Source organism: Corvus moneduloides, chromosome 2 (genome assembly GCF_009650955.1).
Source record: "Corvus moneduloides isolate bCorMon1 chromosome 2, bCorMon1.pri, whole genome shotgun sequence".
Lineage (NCBI taxonomy): Eukaryota > Metazoa > Chordata > Aves > Passeriformes > Corvidae > Corvus > Corvus moneduloides.
Genome location: NC_045477.1, coordinates 42,631,887 through 42,637,886, shown reverse-complemented (window position 1 = coordinate 42,637,886; position 6,000 = coordinate 42,631,887).

Here is a 6,000-nt window from a genome sequence, read left to right as displayed (position 1 = left end):
TGTGTTATCAGCTCTGCTTTCAGCACAAATCAAAAATGCGGTCCTGTAGTAATACTATGAAGGTACCTGTAGGTACTATGAAGAAAACTAACTATTCCAGCCAAAACCAGCATATTAACCAAAGGAAATAATTTCCCTTTCTCCCCAAAAAGCCTGTCACACTTGGCAACCAGTAGGAAAAACTAGATAAAATTACAATTAACCCCCCACTCCTTTCCATATTTAACCATAAAAAAAATTAATGAAGTTGTAGCTATGGGAAGCCGTTCTACACAGCATAATGCTACTAAGTTGTTCTCCACGCATCAAAAACCAGCTCAGAATCACATGGGTCTGATTGCCACTTGCACAAAAGCCACTCATCGCCACTTTGGCAGTATAAAGGAGCTTTGAAGTGGGTACAAATTCTTGTTCTGCATTCTTATTAAGGTTCCTTTCATCTGTCAGAAACATCTAAAAAAAGACAATGATCACATCTCTAAAAACTTCCCATCTCATTGTTAAACACTCTCAAACTCACAGTCGCTGTTTATTGCAGTGTAAAATTCAGGGAACCTACAACTCAAGAAACTGCATCAAAGTAACTGCATCTTGTCTCCTCTAGCATTTTACACTGAACTGTCTGTCTATAAAAGCAGTGATAATCGAGTTTTCAGAGAAGGATATAAAATCCTGCATCTTATTAAATTCTATTAGATTTGAATAGGGTACCAAATCGTTATCCCTGGGTCTGGCAGTAATGATCACTTCACTATACAAAGGCAGGCTTTTTAATAGGGAAGGCCTCTGCTTTTTAACCTTTATTTTAACCTTCCTGTCTGATTTCACAAAAGCAGGTATATGTTTTAAAGAGGAACATGTGATTAAATCTTTATGAAGCAGAATCTTTATGAACCTTTATGAATGAGAAATATTAGTTGAGGGATTTTTGTTCTATAACAGATGTTGGTGAGGTGCATGTGTTGATATATCTGTAGATATGAGGCACACACCCATATATGTCAAAACACTTTCAAATTAAGTGGGGCATTAGGTGAATAACAGCTGATGTCACTGGAAAGAGTCTGAGTGTACAAGCACAAATAAATGCTCTTGCAAGAATCACAGGACTGACTATGCTCTGACTATTCTCTCATCTACCTTCACAACCTTTCCTCAGCCTGTGTTCTCTATTCATCCCGTAAAGTCTACAGGTCACAAAGCTCAGTGCTGCTTCCAAAAGTCTATTCATCCAGAGTAAGTTTTTCTAGTTGTACTGCAACCCTCTATCCCTGGTCATTCACGGCTGAGACACCACCGAAAGATGAAAATAATAAACAGGAGGGAAAAATGGTTTATTTTCATTTGTCCTGTACTTCTGCAGTAAGACTGGCTTGGAAAACAATCTACAATGCACCAGCCTCACATTGTACCACGAGAACACATGGCAAATCCCACCTACCCAAAACAGCTTGAATTTCCTAGCATCACTTATCAAAGAATCAATCCATTCATTAAAAAAAAAAAAAAAAACAAACAAAGAAACAAACAAACAAAAGCCCCCAAAGACAACAAGAAAGTCCAGCCACCACAAAGCAAAACTGAAAGAAACCAGATGTAAATTTGAGCAGCAGTGATATTTGAATGAACTCTGACACCACTACAGTGTTTGAGAGAGAGCTCTGTCTTTGTACTCTTGCATGATGAATGGTTTTAACAAGCCTGTTTCAGACGGTGCAGTGGGGTGTTCATAAAGTCTAACTGTAGCCTGGGGGGAATGCCACCAGCCAATAGTGTCCAGGGACAAACAAAAAATTACCCAAACGAGAACAATTCAGGAAATGAGTTTCTACATCCCGGACTAGTCTGTCTTGCTGTGTTTCTCCCCCATCGTTAGCTAGAGTTCCTTTGGCTAGTATTAGCATTTTCAGATGATCTTTCCCTAAGCAAATATTGATTACCACTTTGAATATCATCTACTCATAGCTGGCTACTTGCTGTGTTTGCCAAGCTACTTGCTATTGCTTCTGTTAGTGCAATGGATGGGTTTGAATCCTAAGGTTTTTTTAAGCTGATTTTTAGCTGTTACCAATACAAGGAGGGCATCCAGGCACACAAATGATATACTCCATTTATAGGAATACTCTGATATGAATATTCTATGAACTTGCTTGTCAAGGAAATTGGTTTTGCATGAATCTTAAGAGACTAAGGCATCACAAATATTATCTTGGTTATTGGTTTTGTACCATTCTTGCAACTGTATTTCTAGTTATAGGTCCTTGGATAACAGTGGATAATTCATCTCCATCCAAGGAACATATGCTTCTCAAAAAATACCTGTAGATCATTATTAAAGGCATAGTAATTGTAATTTAACCAAGCAATATGTATAAAGTTATTTTAATCTTTTCTCATAAATCACTTATCCTAGACATTTAATCAATTGGGTAGAACTCCACTAAAGGTCTGCTAATTTGAGAAAAATCTGCTGGTACAGAGATTTTCAGTACTTCAAAGCGTCCTCTAGACATTATCTTTGGAATGGCAGATTGAAAAAAAAGGTCTTTCCCCCAAGTAAAAGTGCTGCTCTCTACTGCTTTCTAGAGAATTTGGTTGACGAGCTCACAGCTATCACAGCAAATGAAAGTGAGGGGAACTGGAACACTGTAAAACTACAAATTGTGGTCTTCCACTGCTGGCCAGTAACACAGACAATATATCCAAATAGTACCTCACTAGCTATATGCACTGCAAATTTCAGTTCCTGATCCCAAATGAGTTGAATGAGCTCTGACTATATATAAATGTTCTTCCATTGGTTAGCAAGCATATAATCTTATTCTTGAAGAATACTTTGTCAAGATAGACTGAACAAAATTAAATGACTATTTAAACTTTTCAGTCATCTTTTCTAAATTTTGGCAGGCTATACTTTACTCAGAGATTTAGTAGTGTAACATGACAACTCTTATCACAGTGAGGGTAACTTGCTTTTAACAGCAGTGTTGAGCTACTCAGGAGAGAAAACTTTAGTCCATAATTAGGGAAATAGAACTCTTTGCTGTCATAGCAGCACTGGAACATCTCACATCTCCAGTTTAAACAAATGCATGCCACTTATGTAATAGGAAATTTATCTTTATCCTTCTAGATATTTGCCAGCATGGAACTTGAGGGCTTGAAAAGTGAATCTTTTAGTGGTAGATAATCCTGGCACCTGGTGTCTTTAAAACCACTGCCTGTCAAACCAGCACAAACAGATGCTCCTGTCTGTTTGGCAGTGCTGTTGCACACAGGTTAAACTGTCTGTATCTATCTTTATAAGAAAGAAAATCTTTGTCATTTTTCTGATCATTATTTTTCTAAGAATCATTAATCTGCTCCGCAGTTTATATAATACAGAAAATACATGAGCCCTTCTCTTTGGCCATCCATATCTTACGATGTAGATAAATTTGGTAAACATTCCTTACAGTAATTATCCAGGCTGCTTATAAGGAGAACTGACTTCAAATGATCTTCCACTCTTTTCCTTATTATCTTTCCTCTTTTCTTTTTTTTCTTTTCTTTTCTTTTCTTTTCTTTTCTTTTCTTTTCTTTTCTTTTCTTTTCTTTTCTTTTCTTTTCTTTTCTTCTCCTTTTCTTTCATGGTGTGGGCATGGATTTGTACACCTTGCCAGTTCAACCAAGGTTATCAGTCTAAACTATAGTCTCAATCAATCAAGATGGTAAAATGCATAAATTTGCACGTCTGGCTAATCAAAAGCAGCTGTCCTAAGAGGAGTATTAGCTATAACCATGGTGATCTACAAACACAAAACCTGTACATTATCTTATAACTGTTGTATTAGAGTTATTCCCTTCTGCATTTATATTTCATAGAAAAAGAAGCTTCAGCCACGAACTGCTGTTAGAGATGTCCCATTCCCCTGATCATACCAGTAACTTTTCCCAGCACATGGCACTATTGAATAAAGAGAATTGCACAGAGGCTGTGAGGGCAGCCAAGGCTTTAATGCTTCCCTGTCTTTACAAAAACAACAGAACCAAACCTGTTCCACTATGTTCTAAATGCATGATTGCATTTTTGTAGTGTCTTCACTTAGGAATACAGACTCGTCCTGGTATCATCGTCTGAAATCCACTGACTCCAACAGCACTCAGCTGCTACTAAAGTGTTGTATCAAATGCACATTCATTGAGGCTAATAAAATTAATTCTACAGCACCTAAAGAAATAGCTGAAGCAATATCCGAGCCCTTAATGTTTCTCTCTGAGAAATGAAGAAGTGAAAACACAGCAAAATCTTGGAATGTGGAAAAAAGGACTGAACATCATGCTGTTTTCAAAATAAGGAACCAAATAAGAGATGATGAACTATACACTGACCATTTCAATTTAAATTCCCAGCAGATTATGTAATATATAAATAATCTAGACACTGGTAAACGGCTTGCAAATGACATGAAAAATGTCTATCATGGACTTTTCAAGAGCACCTTGTGTTAAATCAGTTTAACTGTCTTCTACAAGCAAGAATACACAGATAACAGATACTCAAGTCTGGATGTGAGCTATCTGATGTTTAAGAATTTTGACTCCAGGTAGCTCAAATGATGCTTTCACAATCAAGTTATGAACACATGATCTAGATTTAAATATCATCCTCTTCTTTAAAAAAAATCTTTTACCAGCAACCAAATAGAAGAATATCTAGCATGAAGTTTCACCTGTGTTTCTGTTTATGTTTCCTTTCATGACACAGATTACGGAATAGAGTTTATGCTTATGAAATCTGCAAGAAATGTGAAAGCGGGAGTGGAGGACAGGATTCAAAGTAATCTTGACAAATTTGACACAGGGAGTAGAAATAATAAACGAAATCCAAAGAGAGGTAAGGGGCAAGTTCTACACTTGTGCAGGAATAATCCATTTAAACAGAATACAGAACAACTGTTTAGGAAACACAACTTCAGCGTAGGGTCTGAGATTACAGCAGATGACAGCTGAGTATGAGTCAACAGTGCCACACTTGTGAAAAAAAGTAGCATCATCTCCAGGACATATTGAAAGAATAAGAATCTCAAATTCTTGAAGAAATTTCATGCTGAGGCAGCTGCTGCACTGGGATCAGTGCTGATCGAAACTTTCCAAATAAGAAAGTCCAAGAGAGAACTAGAAGAATGATGAGAGGACAGGAAAGTCACCCATCATTTGTTTAGTTCATGGTGTGAGCTAAAATCAAGAAGACTAAAAAAAAATTAAATTGTTTTGTCTAAAGAGAAGATTGAGGAGGTAGCTGATAACAAAGTATGGCTGCCAAACAGAGAGGGAATAAGCTGTCTTTCATGCCAATGACAGCTAGTACAACAGATAGGAGTTTGAAATTGTACTAAGAAAAATTCAAGGAGGATTTTAAAGATATTTTTCCTTTGGTAAAGATAGTGAACTACTGAAATAAACTGCAAAGAGGAAAGGGACAAGTTGTTTAAGAATAAGCTAACTGAGCATTTGTCAAGATACATCTTTCTTAGAGGATACAGGGGACTACCTCTCCCCCTCCAACCACCAAAAATACTTTCTAGTCCTATTTTTGTTATACTTTTCCCTCATTCTATTGCATTTCCTTTGTCTGGATATGGATTAGACTATTTTTTCATTTGCTATATAAATGTTTTATGGTATTAGCTAAATCCCATTAAATCATCCCTTAGGATGAGTTATCGATAATAGTATCAGCTTCTAGAAAGTTAATAAAATGTCCATTTCTTTGAGATATGTCATTTCAGCTTTGCAGTTAACTATCCTGCATTTGAGCACTGCTGATCTGTTTACTGTTGTATCTTTGGGATTTGACAGTTTTTATTTGATAGATGGTGATTTATTCTTTCAGCATCTCAACATTATCCATTTAGCTAAATAAATAGTACTACAGATGAGTATTAAAATACCAATGCCTTACACTGCTGCGTGGATGAACCAATAGTTTCTAGCAGGCCACATTCTTGATATAAGAAG